At 52.2% G+C, this 17,808-nt stretch overlaps 1 long non-coding RNA gene across 4 annotated transcripts in view; it reads left to right on the top strand.

Moving 5' to 3' along the window:
• The window catches only part of LOC116073795, a 153,377-nt gene that overhangs the window by 82,137 nt on the left and 53,432 nt on the right, over positions 1-17,808 (top strand). The gene's annotated exons all lie outside the window — the stretch shown is intronic.

Genomic DNA, 17,808 nt, shown 5'->3' with positions numbered 1-17,808 from the left:
GGGTCATCTCTGCTTCAGGAATGTTGGAGCCTTCTCAGGAACACCCAGGGGCTTCCAGTAATGATCCTTGAGGAAAACAGGGGCATAGATAATTCTCCTAAGCCTTCTAAGGCCCCAGCTGAGGACCATCATGTCTCCACTTTCCTGGAAGGGCCAGCCAGGCTCAAGCCCCTCATTTCGTGCCCTTACTTCGGGCTCACCTCTGCTGTACCTGTTTTGTCTCCTAGTTCAGCTTGGTAGAGGAATACTTATTCCTCGGGACCCACTGCTCTCTGAGCATCTTAGGAGCTGTCCCTCTGGCCATCCGAAAGTCCCAAGAGAGTTGGTGCCCAGACCTCATAGTGTAGCAAGGATTTGAAGATGAGGTCCTACAGCTAGAGGTCTGGACAGCCTGAATGTCCAGTCCCTCATTGGCAGGAACGCTTCCTACCTCATGGGCAGCCTGGGCCATGCGATGCTCTCTACTTCTGTTTGGCTGGGTAGGAGGCTTTGCTAGAGACTGCTGCAGTAGTCCAGTGAGAGAGGTTAGAGTCTGACCTAAATGTAGAATCTGGCTTGTAGATCTGTCTGCAGACCAGGAAACCAGGCTTGGGCTTGCCTGACAGCCCACTCAGGCCCCTAGAGTTCTAAGTCTTCGTGAGGTCCTCAAGTGGACCGTAGGTAGCTCCGCTTTTCCAGCACGAGCTCCTTATCTGAGGTGGCCTTACATAAGATTTTGACTCACATTGCAGCACTCACCAGACGCCAGACAGAAGGTCAGTGGGACAGAAACAGTCATCCTTGGAGACATCTGCCATGAGTGCCACCCTCCCCACATCACGCACTGCCCCTGGCCTTTGAAAATGGAAAAATAAAAAAAATCACACAAAACACCAATGTCATCAGCCTTGTTGTCTCCCTCTAGTTTGTAGCAGAGCCCAGTGACTTACCTCTCCGGGCTCAGTGAGAGGGGAACGGGGGATTCATGCCTTTGAGAATGGGAGTTCGCCCTTGCAGGTGTCCAGTGCAGAGAGGACTGGCTAGGGGCTGATTTGTAGACAGCTTGGGAGTGAGCATCACAGCAGCCAACAAGGCCGGCCGCCTTTATGTCTGCTTTCCTTGCCGTGAGGCAAGTCCACAAAAGGTTCTTGCGTCCTAGTTTTACTTGGGTGGCTTCTGAAGACATAAAACCACACAGAACCCAAAGCTCCCTGAGGACATGGGAGGCACTTGGAATGGGTAGCCACACATATTAGTGGAAAGCCCTAGACACTGAGTGAAACTCACCCCAGAGAGTACATATGTGCTGCAGACAGAAGGGGTACAGGGCCAAGGCTACTGAATCTGGTTGGAACAAGGAGTAGGGAGGCTATTTCTCTAAGGGGAGCCCCCCTCATCTTCAACCCTGCTTATCTATCCAGATCCCCACAGGACAAAATTGTGTTGTCTTCATGAGTATATCAAGAGCCAGGGCAGAGGCAACGGGTAATATTTGGATACTAATAGGACTCTGGATCTGGTGTGGCTTGTTACCCCTGAGCCCGAAGCTGGAGAGTGCAGCCCTAGCTTCAGGCCCTGACCATGTAGGATCCCAGGAAACTTTCCTTGACCCTGGGGAGGGGACCAGATACAGGAAATAACAGGGCTCTGTTATTTCCTGCCTGCATAGAGAAAGTGGGAGTCTGGTTCAGGTCCCAGGCCCAGTCACACACAGCTTTTCTTGGTTTATCTGTATAGTGGGTACCCTGGCACAAACCTGCCTACTGAGAGGATGTGTGTAAAAAGACTTTTGTCAACCAAAAGGTGGAAAATGCCATGACAGTCACATGTCTGGTTAAAAGAAGAAAGTCACCTAAAAAGATCCACTGCAGGAGGTGTGGCCCGTGGGGGAACCCTATTCTACTGGGGCCTCCTTCCCTCCTAGCCCTGCTGTAGCTCCCCTGAGAATACCTCCGAGATAAGAGCCAGGCCTAGATGTCAGAGGACTGGCCTGCCATGTGCTAGCTTTGCTGCTTTCTAACACTAACATCCATGGATCCCACAAGGCCTGGTGCTGCTGACAGCAAAGGCTACTGTCCCTGAAAGGGTTCATGTCTGTGAGAGATCCTGGGGATGGCGAGCCCTTTAGCCTAAGGGAGCAGGCTAGGGCTTCTTACCTGAGCCCATCACTTTCTAAAGTGGACCTGGGGGGCCTCTATTATGAAGGCCTTAGAGCTTCTTAATGTGGGGAAGTCAAAGAGATGTCCATTGTACAGAATTCAGCATACCCCATATTCTGTGTTCCTGGTACCTGTGCAGAGCCCTGGGTGATGGCTGTACCCTCTGTCTGGGAGCATGGGGATGTGTGTGCAGTGCTATGATGATCTGGGTTAGGACAGGAGCCTTCTGGGTTCTTGTTAGATCTGATGCTGCCAGGCTGTGGGCCTCATGTCCAGCTCTTAGGATTCAAGCACCTGAACCCATGTGATAGGTGGGCTCAAAAGCCTCCCCATTCTCTCTTTTTTTTTTTTTCTGTCTTCTCAGCATTCAGGCCTTCTCAGTAGTAACCTTGCTCACATCCACCAGCTCTGCATGGGGCCAGTTCTAGGTTGGAGCACCCCTGGAGCACATCAGCTCCTGTCCCAGGCTGTGCTCCCTCCTAATCTCTCCGGAGCACTCAATTTCTCCCCCATTCCCACTACTGTCCCTCAGGCCAGATTATAGTCATTGCATCTTAAAAGTTCCCTTGCAAAAGGACCCAGCAGCCTGAGCCAACATGTCCAGTGCCTTTTTCTGGTCTCTCATGACTTCCCCAGGAAGGCTCTTCTGGGAACTGCCCCAGTCTACCATGAATCCCTGGTCCCTATCCCTGTTGCACCATGAGCCCCCTGGCCTTGTCCCTGTTGTTTATGAGACGCTATATATCTTTTCTCTGCAGAGACTTCTCCATGGTGCCCAGGCCGTGCTCCTTCCTGCCCTAGCTTTGTTGGTAATATCAAGAGGCTTTCTTTCCTGCTCTTCTTTCTTATGGCCTGGTCAGCACCCCAGACAGCCCAAACCCCACTGCTCTTGCAGCTCCCCTTCCCACCTTAGCTGAGGTCAAGGCCCTAGGCACCCCACCCCCTACCCCTCTGCCACATCCATTGGCTAGTGGCTACCATTGGTGTGGCCCTTGCCTGCCTCACTGCCCTCTCCTCTGTTGCTGCCTCCCCTCGCCCATGCAGCCCGCCTGTCTCCCCTTCCCAGTTCCAGCCCTTGTACAGAGTGCTTTTCAGAGGTGGGACACAGTTATACTGTGTTTGGGCTTAGCATTACCTGTAACAACCTACATACTGAGAGAGAAACAGTTGGGGCTGTGAGCTGTCATGCATTGCGTGCTGCCCCCAAACTCAGCGGCATCAGGGAGAGCCATGGATTTCCACAGCAGGCATTTGGATAGAGCCCTGCAGGGATGGCTGCTGTCAGATCTGAGACCTGTGGGGCCTCTGGCGGCAAGACTTGTGTGACCAAAAGTGATGCAGACGGCTAGAGGCTGGAGCCATGCTGAATCTTGTTTTCTCTGCGTCTGGTACCTTGGCTGGGAAGACATGCACACAGGCTGATGAGGACTCCCCTTTTGGTTGGCTCCCCCTGGCTACTCCCATGGCTCAAGCTTGCTCACAGCTCTAACCCTGGCTGCTCAGAATTCCAAGGCTTCAAAGCTCACTATGGCTCTCTCCTTCTGCTTTGTTGATGCAGCAACCGAAACTTCCCCGATTGACAGTGCAGGCAGCAGGACTGTGAGGAATGCAGGGCATGCTACCCATGGCATGTGCTGCCTGTTGCTGTGCACTGTGGTGTCGTCAGCCTTTATAGGGCGCCGAGGCCCTATATATACTGTCGAGGGCTCCTGATGGGCTTTGCTTTCTCTGCCAGTTAAAGAATTAAAAGGCAGGAAAAAGCTCAAGCGTGATGTTGAGAAATTGCGACTACAGCGAATAGGAGCAGACAAATCAGCCGTTGAAGAAAGGCGTTTAATAGGGTGAGGAGACACAGGGAGAAAGACGCTCTGAAAGCAGAGATGGGAACTCTGACTCTGGATCCTCCAAATTTAGTCTCTCCTTAAGGACTAAGGTTTTAGTCCTTCGATGGGTCTTCCTTTCCCTAATTTAGGGTTGTTTGAAGAAAGTTAGGGTGGCGATTGGCCCGACCTGATCTGCCCTGCACTCCTTGACGGGCCACTAGCAATGGGAGGTCCTGTTGGTGTAAGGGAAAAGACCTTTTAGGTTTTCAGCTGTTGTTTCAGGTCAGGAGGGTGAGGCAGAAGCTGGCTGGCCTCTTGGAAGGTCACCACCTTTGTTATCTGGTCAGAAGCTCTCTCCGCATCTGTCTGTCTACTGTCTGTCCTAGTCCTTCAGTTGGTCAGAGATATAGCAGCCTCTGTGACATAGAACCCTGGCCTCTTGGGTTCCTGCTAGCTATTGGCTGAGGCAGACCTGGGACTCTTGGCCGGAACTCCATGTGTCCAGTCTGACCCGTGTGCTGCCTGGTCCCAAGGCTGGGTCCTAACTAGGAAGCTAGGTGAGACTGCTCTATTATATCATTGCAGTTTACACAGCATCTCTGCCAGATTATTGCCATGCAGGCCCACAAGTGGGGCTGGGTTCTTCTTGTGGGAAGGCTGTCCATGGCAGTCTGTAGGTGGAGCATCTTGTGGATTGGCCTGGCCTCTGGGAGGTGCAGAGGTCCTCCCTCCTTCCCATCCTCTCTCCCTCCCATCTTCTCTCCCTCCCTCCCTCCCTTTCTCCTTCCACCATCACCTCCTCACAGCCTGAGTGCCAGCCTTAGTCTGTGTACCTACCCAACCACATGACCCCTCTGCCTGCAGCCTTGCTGTCCTATCTTGGAGCAACATGCACCCTGTCTGAATGCTCACTTCAGATAGTCCTTTCAGTGCCTTCTCTGGCACCCAGTTTAATACCTTCTTGCCATCCATTTCCCTCCACTAGAATGTGTCAGGCAGCCAGCTTCTAGTTGTTGCTGCATTCCTGGCTCTGTGGTTAGCTAGTGACCTCAGAGGCAGGAATGTGGCTTTATGTGATGAGACTCTTGGAAGAGCTGGTTTAGTAAAAGGCTTCATGGCCAATGTTTCTGTGTACCTCAGCTCACACCAGGATCCCAAGAGAGTAAGCACTCAAGGTGGTGACATTATCAGGGTAAGACAGAAATGTCCTGTTGCCTAGACCAGGTCATAGCTGGTGAGGCTGGGGGCCAGCACAGGCTGCCTGACTTCAGGATAGGGCCATCCCAGCTGTGATGTTCTCCGATCATCTTGGTTAGTCCAGTCTCAGAAGAGGATCACTCCAGAGGCCGAATGCTAATAGCTATTCCATGGAGTCCGGCACCCAGCGAGTCCTGATCCACGTATGTCCTCCCGCCTCAGGATGGTGCATCCTGATCGGTGAGAGCTAAGATGGACACACCCTAAGCTGCTGCTGGTGTGCTGCCACACACATACTACGACAGCTGGATCCAGCTGTCGTGAGTGCCAGGCTCCCCACACCAAGCTCTCACCTGATGGAGGTCCCCAACAGTTGTCACCTGACCTAGGTGTAGGCTCTGAGAATACTAGCTGTTCTGTTGCCATGGCTACGTGATAGGCCTGGGAGGGCTGAGGACTGAACGAGAAGATACAGGAAGGGAAAGACCTCGAAGGCCCCAGGGAGAGCATTCACCACCTTCCCTGTGCTTGGCATGCACAGACAGCCCTGCACAGGTAAGGCTGGTCCTGCCCATGCTAAGTACACATCAACACATAAATAAACACATAAATAAGCAGAAGCTGGCTATTCTGTGAACTGGAACAATTGCCAACCTCCTAGTTAGAAGAGGAGTTCTGTGACTGGGTAAAAAATTTGGGTAGAATTTCTTTTCTTCTTTTTCTTAAAGTGAAGAGAATATATTGCATGCACACTCACACATACACACATTGAGAAAGAGATTGTATTATGCCTAATGTGAAGTAGTTCCTTGGTGCCAGAGAAAGAAGAGAAAGAAGGTTCTGTATGCTTCTAATGAGTTCTAGCTTTAGAAGCAATCAAAAGGAATAATTGCACAACTTAAATACTAACTAAGTTGGGGTATTTCCCAGTGTCCCTTGCTTCTACTCTCTGTTGCTCATGCTGGGGGTGGAAGCTGTGCTGTTTGCGCTTTCCAGCACACTGTCTAGGGCTGCTCTGTCCTAGGTGGCTGGGATCTGAGTAGAGGGCTCCAGGGCTTGTAGGCTCCCTCCCCCCAGGCCTGGCCTTATCTCTCACCAAAGGACAGTAGGTCAACTTCTGCCTGGAATTGACTTCTTGCCCAGCTCCTGCAGAGAGGTGGAGAGTGAAGTCTAGATGTCTGGCACATGTCCCAGTGTGCCTGGGAGTTGGATCCTACCAGAAACTGAGGTCTACCCAGTGGCCAGTGATGGGAGAGATGCTGGTCTATGGCAGCTGCCTACCCCAGAGCCCTGTCAGGGTTTGACGTCTACCATCAGTGATGGGCCCAGTCCAACATCCCAGCCCTGCTGTACCTGCCTAATCCCGCCGCTGTGAGACTGCTTCCTGCTCTGCATCCTTCCGCAAATGATGGCTGTCAAAGAAGGGTACAAAGATGCAGATGTGACCACTCCTTCCACAATGACTGCAGAGAGCATGCGGCTGCCTGCCACACTGCCCCATCTTTTGGTGCCCAGGATTGCCAAGGCAGTCTTCAGAGAAAGGGTGCCCACCCAGGCCCTGGCCTTCAGACTGTGAAGTTGCCTAGCTTGTATAGAGCCAGCACTTCTCTCTGAACAGCACTGGGAGGGCTTTGATCACAAGAGAGGAAGGGGTGCTGGTCTGTGGTGTGCATGAGTCTATGTGAAGGAAGGGCTTATGGTCTATGGGAAGGATGGTTGCCTACAGTGAGCCACCTCCTCTCCCAGTATCAGGTCAGGAGTTGCTTTTATTCAAGCTGTGGTTTCTCTTTATCTAAAATGGGTGCCACTCACTAGACAGTGAGACCCGCAGAGGTACCATCAGACAGACAGGGATCAGGGAAAGAGCCAGAGGATAGGGCTTGAGTTGTTCCAGTGCTTGCAGCCAAGAGGTACTGTGGGGTCATGGTATGAGCCAGATGTTATAAAGAGAGGCATCTAGAAAAGAGAGATGTCTTCACAAAATCTGTTTGAATTCCAAGAGCCAGAGAGTGTAACTGCATTTGCATGTAGCTCTGGCCTCCCTTTTGCTAAGCGTGGGCTCTGATACCTGTAAGAAAGCACTGCCTCTTGGCAATGGCCTCGCTGCACAGAGAGCCTGGAAGTCTGTGTCCTCTATATCATCTATCATGCAAATTTACCTTTCATGTGTCTAAGCTCATCCCATTGATGCACCCCTATCCCTTGTTGCCTCTTCTGCTGAGTTCAGCAGAAGTCTCACTGCCTGGGACAACTATCCCTAGCTCCTCTGTCCTTGTGGTTCTGACAGACAGCTCTGTATAATTGACTGTGATATCAGAAGTTAGATATGGTACCTGCAGCTCATGAGACACAGTTAAAGGGAGCCATGACCCAGGCTTTCTGAAACCCTCTGAGGCCATGGTTTGACTGCAGTGAATTTGGAATCCCTCAGCCACTGTGTGTCCAAAATGTCTCACCCAAAAGCTAGAATGGAAGCCATCCATACTCCATTGATGTATCAGGTTTTGACTTGGGAATACTGTCTTATCCTGACTAACTCAGGTTATAGGAGTCAACTCTGCCCCAAGCCAGGGATTCCCATGCGGTACCCTTTGTACAGTCACTAAACTAAGCTGTGGGGAAACATAGGCTCCACGGGTTCTTGGTCGTGCCAGTGGTGCCTTCCTGCCCTCTTGCCAAGGCCGTGCTAGAGTCATTCTGTCCATCAAGGCAACCCAGACATCAGTGTCTCTCTGCTGCTAGACAAGCAGGAAGTGATGCAGTGTACATGCTGGCTCCATCCATGCAGCACCCTACCACCACCCCCACCACCCCCCGTACCCTGGTTTCTATCCTAGGGGAGATCACTGTCCTTGGATCAAGGCCAACTCCAAAACCTGCAGTGCCTGGGGGTGCAGTTAGCCTTGACGGGTTTGGGTTGGCATGATCTCGCTTGTGTAATCCAGTGGAGCAGTATTGAGTAGTACAATGTAAGGAAAAGAGTGAGTCCCTGGGCATAGTGTCCTGGGACTGGACTGAGAGCAGCCAGGGTCAAGGCTGATGTGGAGAATCAGTGCCTGGTCTCTGACAGGGTTGGACTTTAGAGTTCCTGGACTTAGAACCTGGTCCATGGCCAGCTGAGCTAGGAGTAATCAGCTCATGACTGTACTGAGTTGGGATCCCACTCCCAGGGCATGCAGATGTTGAGAAGGACCCAGAAGCTGACCAGCCAGCACTCGATTTTCCCATCAGCTGTTGTCCCCATCTGCTACCATGGATAAGTGGGAGCTAACCAGAGCCGAGACCCCACCCCAAGTTCCTCGCTACCTTTCTGTCCATGGCTTGTTTCCAGAGAGCAGCCGCCTGCCCTGTGCCATATTTAAGCCCAGTAATTGAATTGCAATTGATAGTACATGCCGGTTTAAGATCATGCTAATTGCTTCATTTCCCAGAACACTCCTAAAAAGAAAATGAATTTCCCTGTAATATTTGCGGTGGGGTGAAATGACCCTTGTGGAAATCAATCCTCGCTCCATGATGAGCTATGAGTGCTAGGGCAGGGGCCACCTGCACTCCTCCGTGCCTGCCTCAGCGGGTGTAAGGAATGTCCCTTGCGTGGACTTGTATCCAGCCATTATCCAGATAAGGGAGCAGACATGACTCCCAGGAGACTGGCTTGTCCAGGGTCTCAGTGCTAGTGTGTCACTAGGATGAGGAGAGCGCAGGCATGAGGCCTACTCCTCCCCTCCCTGAAAGTCTGAAGAGGTCACAGAACCTCTTGAATCCTCCAACCCATTAAAGAGTAGAGGTGGCAGTGTGTGTCCGGCCTCCAGCACAGCCCCTGGTGTAGTCCTCGGCAGGGTGGGCATATCCCTCATGGGTGCCTTGGCTACTTAAGTGGACAAAGAGTTAAGATAAAGTTTAGCAATGTGGAGGATGGGAGAGACCAGATGGCAAGCTGGCACGAGGAACCCAGAATCTTTCTGGCACAGCTTTCTGTTCCTTACTTGGTTCTCTAGCTTCATAGAACTGCTCTGTGCCTGGATAGAAGTAGGGCCACTGCCCCCAACCCAACACCCACTGCTTACTCTTCAGCTACTCACCACCCCGCCTACTCCCACAGGCTTACCTGCTCATACTTCCTACCTACCTGTGCGCCTATACCTGCTGGCTGTTCATCCTTCCACCCGTCATACACCTTCCTGTCCCCCATCTCTTAGATTGGCTCAGCAGCACCAGTGTGACCCTTATTTATACACACAGAGAAGCAGAGCCTTCTATCAGGGAGCCCCTAACAACAGGGGATAGGCCATCACTAGAGGGGCGGCTCTATAGGTGACATGAACATTCTGGGCTTCCCTGACAAGCCACCACCAAGGTGATGCTGGGAATACCCTGCTTTGCTCTAAACTACAAATGTAGGCTGTGGGGGTCTCTGTGCGCATAGAGGAAGCTTCGGCTCTCAGTGAATACTTATGGGTCAGGATCTGAGTAAGTAGGCACCAGCCTACCTGCCCTTTCTGGGACTCAAGCACTCCTAATAGGAAGACGATCTTTTCCTGAGTTCTAGGTGCTAGATGGCCCCGGGCTGGCTCTGTATTATAGACCTAGGTTCCCGTAGCATCCCCGCTTCCATCAGAGTTCTTTCCTGTTTTGCGGTGAGGTGAAATGACCCTTGTGGGAATCAATCCTCACTCCATGGTGAGCTGTGGGTGCTAGGGCAGGGGCACTGAGGTGAAGTAGATCATCAAGGATGTTAGAATAAGATGCCCTTGGTGGGTACTTGCTTTACTTGAGCCACCTGCCAGCTAGAGGGCTAGCTGTTGGCCAGCTTTCAGCATCTCCTTTTCCTGACAGGAGTCAAGGAAAGCCGATGGTAAGACCTGTTCCCTTGCCCACTGTGGGCTTCCAGAGTGATGGCCACGGTCATTGCTACTTTGAGCTCCTCATAATGGCTGGGATAGGTACAGTACAGAATAGCTTGTCTACCCCAGATGCCTTCCGGTCCCAGTGGGCTGGTGGAAGGAAGGGAGAAATAACTAAAGCCAGGCAGGTGGAGAAAGCTGTGGCCCAAAGCCCCAGCATGGTAGGACCCCACTGAGGTTTCCAGTGTCTTTTCAGAGTCCAGCAACAAGATCACATGCCTGCGGAGCTTTAGCGCAGAGCCAACAGAGGCAGTCCTGCTACCAGGCACTTACTCCTACACCAAGACGGGCAAGCCCAACTTCACCCCACCAGGAGTTGGAAGTGCTGCTACCCAGGGTATCACACCACTATCCACTGCTGTTTGGAGCGCATGCACGGTGGGACACAAGAGCATAGAAGCATCAGGTGTGGAGTAGGATCCTTTAGGCCACGGACTCTCTGGGCTACTGGCACTGTGACCTGCATGACCTCAAGCAAGTGGAAGGAACTTTGTGGTACTGGGCCCAGGAAACTGGGCGAAGGAGAGCTCTGTCCCCAGCCTTGTTCTTGCTCCAGTTAAACACATGGTAGCTGAGACCTTCTCAACTTCTGTTCCTCAACAGGGGAGCCCCTGACAGGTAAGTGGGCCCTTCCACACATCCGGCCAACAGAGACTTCTTCCAGTGTTTGGACCTCAAGTTTGAGATTCTGTGAAGGAGTGGGAAGCGCTTCTCCTAGATGGGAAGCTCAGGAGCTCCTTCTCTTGCCTTACATTCAGGGCCTTACTTCAGTCTTGGCCTAGTGAAGCCAGGAGCCTGGAGGCCTCTGGAGGCCCCTCGTGAATTCACTTGCAGGCCCACAGTGCTCAGACGAGGAGTGCGGAAAATGCTCTGTGCCTGTCCCACAGATGCTGTCCACACAGGACACGGGGATGTCAGCGCCTAGCAGTCTGTCCTGCACAGCTTAGGCACTGCACAGACCAGCCTAGGGTTCCACCTCAATGTGTGCCATGTCACATCTAGCGTGTAGTGGAGGCTATAGAGTAACCATCTGACCCCCACCTAGCGCCCTCATGAATGTAGTAGACATGCAAAGCTCAGAGCATGGCTGTGGTTAGACCTCCTGGCTTGAAAAACTTCAGGTCACGGCGGAGAAAAGTAACCCCATGTGCTGAGTGCGAGGCTGGGCGGCCATAGAATTTGGCAGGTGGGGGAAGGCCTTTTCCATTGTCTTCCTCCCTCCCTCTTCCTATAGGCCGAAGCCAGACTTGGGGGGTGGGTGGGTGTCTGGGTGAAGGTCCCTTGGAGAGGTGGGCCACACAGTGTCCCTCACTGAGTCTTCTGGTAGAGGAAGCCTATCGGCCAGTCCTCACGGCTGTGGAGTTGAGGTAGAGCCAGGAAAGAGCTTACTGCCCATACCCACCTCTCTCTCATACTCAGGCCTGAGGTGGGGGCTGGGTGACTGACTACCCCTCTCCTATAGGTTCTTCCAGTCTGGCTCTTAGGGCTCTCAGCTGTAATGTGCTGTCTTCCACCGTCCTGGTCACTTGTGCTCTGGTCCCCTCATGACGGTGGTTCAAGTGTCTGCTGCCACTTTTTGTGCTGTCTGCTTTCCTTACCACCCACCCCACAGCCATTCCTGATGGGCTGTCCTGTCCCAGGAAACTGCAGAAAGGAAGTTGAGATGAAGCCCTAGGAAGTGGACTAGCTTCTTTCTGACATCTCAAAGGACAGCGTTGCTTCTCCAGCAGGCAGCTTTGATGACATTGTGGCTGTGGCACATCACTGCTCCTCTTCCATGGTGCCTGCTGCCACTACACATGGGTGCAGGGTGCAGGAGATGGCATGGCTCTACGATAGGCCTCAGGCAGCGAGAACTCAAGAGCGCCCCCATCTGGTTGAGGCCTAGCCTAGACTTCCTTGATGCCTGGTAGGTTAGCCCACTCTCAAGTCCTAACAACCCTTAGCTCATCTCTCTCTGAACACAATTGATATTGGTGGTTGCTAATGTCCTGAGCTTACCTCCCGCCCTCAGGGAACATAACTAACTGGTGTTCCCTGATGCCCCAGGCTCACTCCTATCAGGGAGTATAACTGTCTAGTGGTCCCCAATGCCCTGGGCTCCTCATGGGAATGCTCTCCATATTGCTGACAGCTTTCTGAATTTGTTGATTTACTGACTGAGAGTTGGAGATAAGAAGAAAATGGTTCCCAAGCCCCAACATAGGATGAGGGCATTACATTGGAGGCCCAGATACCCTGTGCCAACCGTAAGCCTCAAGATTAGCACCAGCCTGCGTATTGGATAGAGCCAGGCTTTAAGGGCTGAATACTGAGGCTGTGAGCTGGCAGAGTGCCTGGGTCTCCTGGGATACATGTCCCTCTAAGTGGCCAAGTAGAGCACCTGCTATCTTCATGTGTCTGGGGAGGGGAGGACCTGTGACCCAAATGATCAAGCATGTCTCTCAGAGCCATGATGCAACATTGGGGCAAAGGTGTTTGGGGCCCTTTGAAAGCAGCTTGTGCCTGGGGGTGGCTGAAGCCCTGGCTGATCAGCTGTGAGACTGTCACCCAGTCATGTCCCTGGACAGATCACTCCTCTTGCTCACCTGAGCATTGCCACAGGACAGGGCAGAGCATGCCCACCAGTGTCCTCTAGGGCTGCATGGGAGGCTGATAGCTGTAGAGCTGAGTCTCTGGTAGCCCCAGAGAAATACTGAGTTTGAATGTGGGGTATGGCACAGCCAACTAAATCTACCCATCTGCAAATGGCCTGCGGCCTATGTACAGAGCCTTGGAACACCGGCTTCTTTCGTTTCTCCTGGAAACATGCAACAGAGTAGGGGCTCCTAGGCTCTGATCCCCTGGCATGGAAAGGAATGCTGTGCTGGGGACAATACCCCACTCCTGTTGCCTCCTGCCTCAGTCTCTGAAGCACAGGTTGGCTCAGAGGTGTGCCTTGGTGTGCCAACAGGTGGGATTGGTATGGGTGGATGTCTACAGAGAGATGGACAAACAGGATAGCAAGTAGACCACTGGACAAGGCTGGTGGACAAATGGCAGCTGAATAGACAGTGGGAGAATCTAAGCTGCTGGAGGAGCTGTAGTCAGATCCTGGTGCTAGAGCAAACATTTCATAGGATCTTAGTTTACTCATCCTCCTAACAGCTGCACTGCCAAGTTCTTTGCACGGGGCTGTCACTGGGATTTCCCCAGTGGCAGCTCACATAGTCTGATGCTTCTGTCTCCTTCTGACACCCTTCCAGCCAACCAGGAAGACGAGGCCCCTATCATCCTACGGCTACCTGTACAGAATGTGGATGGCACAGCCCACCTGAACACGAGCCCCTGGAGTTCTGTGGAGTCTTCTGTGCATCCATGTCCCCATTCTCCCCACCTTCACCTCCAACCTCAGCATCCCCTACAGCCACAATGCATGAATACCTTCGGCCCCTCCCTGTCCTCTCTGCCCTTTGGAAGGACCCCAGAAACAGCAGTTGAGTCCTCCACCTTTGAGCAACAGCTGTTGGACTGTCACAGGCGGCAGGACACCCTCCTGGTCAGCTGGTCCCAGCAATGGAACATACTGATGGCCCAGCAAACCCAGCTGTTGTAGCAGCTGACCAAGCAAAGCCAGTGGCTGGCTGATAGTGTCAAGCCCTCAACCAAACCCTTGAGGGCTTGGTGGCAGGATACCTTGCCCAGGAAGCTTCGTCCTCAGTCCCATACAATGTCCCAGCTGGTAGAACAGCACAGAGACCACCCGGTGTCCCTGGAATACCCACCTATGCCTGGAGGTCTTAAGGATCCTAAAGGTAAACGAGGAGATGTAGGTTGGAAGAGGGGCTCCAGTCCCTCCTCAGCACCTGGCTGGAAAAAGATGACATGACCAGACCCCTAGGGAGCCAGGGCAGCTGAGATCCTAGAGGCTGGAAGCCTGAGGATTGACAGGAGACCCTTCCCATAGTGCCCTTCTGTCCTGGTCTTCTGCCCCACCCTCCACCCCTGCACTCTACTGGAAAGAGGATTACACAAACCTGTAACACCAGGATGTACTCAGGGATGATCCTAATGAAGGAGGCAGAAAGATAGTGAACCTGACCCCCACCCCCACTGTTCCAGTCAGCCAGTGCCAGTGGCCTGAACCATTGTAGGGCATTTCCCTGCAGACCTCAGTGGATGTGGAATGCCCTCCTTGAAGCCTTTACCCTAATATTCAGATGAGCCAGGAGGCCTGGGTTCTTGTACGTCAGTTCTAGAGTCTTCCATTCTGCGTCATCTCTGTGTTTACAGGCATCCGTGTGCACTGTACTCAGCCCTGTGTGCTGTGGGCCACCATTTCGTACCTGACTTTTCCTGCAAAATGTATTCTCATAATAGCACAAAACAACAGCAGAAGCCACAGCAGTGCTGTCAGTAAATGAGCCATGGAGACTGGCCCCTGCCCGGTGGGTGGTGAATGTCTCTACTTCTTGTCTTCTAGCAGGGCATTCTTGTCTTCTAGCAGGTATTCTGGTCTCAGACCCTCTGTTTTCCCCAGGCTTCATGCTTCCTTTTCCAGTTGGTGGGGCACAGGCCATAGCATCGTAGGCTAGGTAACCTTTGGGAGCCAGGTCTAAGCACCAGACTGTGGTTTGCCTGGATCCCCAACCTGACCTGTATGGAGGAGGTCAGAAGCCGTGCAAGCCTGGGTGGGATAGCATGGTGGGTTGGTGTCTTGACGTGGATGGAAGCTTTCTGTTTATTTACATGTCACATGTGTAAGCAGTGCCCATGATTTTTGTCTAGAAAAAAGTCTATACTTTACAGCCCCAATCTGCTGGTGTTGACCTAGTGCCGGGCTTTCCTGTCTCGCCCCTGCCCTGGGGTATGTGGTTGTTCCACCTGTAATTATAGTCCCCTTTCAGGAAGGAGAGCCTGCTGTCCTGTCCTGTGAATCCCACAGGTCCAGCTCAGTGCCACCAGCTCTGAGAAATCTCTAGGAGTCTCCCTGAAAATGCCAGTGTGGCTAACATTTACCCCTCCTTGAAATAACAGTTTCCAATGTTAGGGATTTGTTTTGGCCCTACTCTAGTTCAAGCTGAGCCCTAATCCCATCCATTCTGAGTTTGGATACTGCTCCCACCATGGTTATACACTAAGCTGTGGTTCCAGCTTGACAGTATGCCCCAAACCTGCTCACATACTGATCAAACAGGCCCAGTTCCACTCATACACAACACTGGTCTTGGTTACACACTGACCCTGCTTACACTGAGCCCTAGTCCTGGTCATAAAATACCCTGCCCTTGAACACATGAAGCCTACACTGAGCTGATTCTTTTGTCTTTGGGAGCATCTCCTATTCTGTGCCATGTGTTAGGGGTTGAGGACCCAGGTGACCAGAACAGGACAACACCCGACTCTACTACCCCCAGAGTTCACAGCATGCTGCAGAAAACACATTCTAAACAAGCAAGCGCATATGTGGTAAATACTGTTTAGCCAGTAAAACAGCCAACTGCTTTCCACAGAAAATTCAGTTTGTGTCAGGGGTGGCACTGATGGTGACCTTTATGTGAAAGAAACGTGAAGGCTGAGAGTCACAGCTGACAGCAAGCCAGCAAGCCTAAGGTTCAGGTGGCTTCAGCTATGCCATCCCCTCTAGTTCTTACTGGTCCAAGATGTCTGTGGGGCTATCGCCACCACACTGGTGTTCTGAGTAGGTGGAGATGGGGATGGCATGAAGAAGAGGCATGCCCACTCCAGAAGGATGTCTGTTTGCTTCTTGATCCAATTGGCTGCAAATTGGATGCTCACACTTAGCTGCCGTGGAAGCTGGGAAATAGTTCATATTTTTAGCCCCTAGTAGGGATTTTGTTACTAAAGGGAAAGAGACATGCTGGGCTGGGTGCCCAGCAATCTGCCAAACTTGGGGAATTGACAGAGCTGGGCCCCGTGTGGTCTAGAGGGATGGGTGTGCCTCACCGAAGAAGAAGATGGTTCAGCGAGGTCAGAACAGGAACTGTGGAGAAAATTAGTGACTTCTGCAGATGATGGGGAAGGAGGAGTCAAAAGCAACCTGGAACAAGGGGAGATCTGGGAAAATGGCTCTTCCTGTGTATTCTAGTGTTAGGGAGCGCGGCTCTGAGCAGAAGCAGAATGTCTGTGTCTGCCTGCCCTCTGAGCCAGGGCTCTTTCCGGTAGCTGCCGAGAGTCTGAACAGCACCAGAGGGAACCGGCTTTGGCCTGACCTCTATCTAGCTCAGGTGTATTTGTGGCGATAAGACCAAGTATGTCCAGGGACACTATCTTCAGACTCAGACCTAGACTGGATACTGCTCTTCCTGAAAGTGGGGAGGCCTGGCCCAGACTTGCTGGAAAGGAGAAGGTAGGTGTGTGTGTGTGTGTGTGTGTGTGTGTGTGTGTGTGTGTGTGTGTCTGCCTGCCTGCCTGCATGCCTAACTGGAGTCACCAAGTCTGAGTGTTTGAAGGTATCCCCAGTGAATATGGGATGGAGTATCTTAGCCGCCTGATGGAGTTCTAGCTGAGGCAAGCCAAGGATGCCTTAGAGAGGCCAGGCAAGCATGTGTCACATAGGTTAAGAAGGTCTGCCTAGCTTGCTGTCGACTTCTTGTGAGTCAGTGCTGAGGAGAGAGAGAGTACAGGCAGAGTTCTGAATACCTGACCGCTAACACAGAAGTGGTCAGCAAAAGAAAGCAAGAGGGAAAGAGAGGAGTAGCCTGAAAGAGTAGCTAGAGACTAACTGGAGGGTTTCTAGAGAGTTCCTGGAAGCCTTGGTGACCTTAGGAAGGCCCCAGTGGAACAAAGACAGAAAGGGCCCTGACTCTGGACAGCTAGAAGGGTCAGTGAACATGTCAGCTGATGACACTTCCCGACAGTCTGTGTAGGGCCTACCAAGGTCCGCAGTGTGTTTCAGAAGAGGCTGTCTGGAAGGGTTTCCTTCAGAGACAGGGTATCCCATCACCTCACCAAGCATCCCTCTTGACAGAACAGAGGGGATGAGGTGGCATCTAAAATTGAGAGAACTTTGATTTCTGGGTTCCAAGCCCATGCTTGCCCCCATGCTGGCTGGCCAAGTATTTGAGGTGTTTCCTATAGCCTTCATCCTATTGATGCCAGTGAGCAGACTCCCCTGTCTCTTGTCCTGGGTCATCAGGAAGAAGGAACTTGGGTGATGTGGCCTGCTGCGTGACATCAGAGTGTCTGAAGGGCCCCTCGGCACACTGCTTGCCACCAAGGAGCTTTCAAGCATGTACGGCTGGGCTGGTGGGCATAATAGCCCAGACCTTGCATCCATCCTTCGCTCTTTCCTTGTCAGAAGTGCTGATGGATAGCATATGGAAGCCGACACAGGTAGGACTGCAGGGGACTCTGTGAGCCCCAAGCGACCCCCCACGATGGACCAGGTGACCGGGTGGAAATACAGAGGAAGATCTGACAGCAACAGCTAATAAATGACCATTCCACCCCAGAATTTAGCCCCTGTGGTTAAATCAGACAATAACAATTCTCTGAAATAGTTTCAAAAAATAAATAAATAAAATCACAACAGTGAAGCAGTAGGTGGTGATAGCAGTAGTTAGGTATGTCCAGAAAGCCAGCATGGCTTTGATCAGAATGGGTAGGGTGTGAAGAACATGGGGCAGCTTGCTCTTGATATACCAGGATGCCTATTACAAAGATAACAGGGTTGCCAGGCAGTGGTAGCACATGCCTTTAATCCCAGCACTTGGGAGGCAGAGACAGGCAGATTTCTGAGTTCGA

This window comes from Mastomys coucha, unplaced genomic scaffold, assembly GCF_008632895.1.
Source record: "Mastomys coucha isolate ucsf_1 unplaced genomic scaffold, UCSF_Mcou_1 pScaffold11, whole genome shotgun sequence".
Lineage (NCBI taxonomy): Eukaryota > Metazoa > Chordata > Mammalia > Rodentia > Muridae > Mastomys > Mastomys coucha.
Note: the sequence above shows the minus strand (reverse complement) of the source record. Positions and strands in the feature narration are given on the sequence as shown.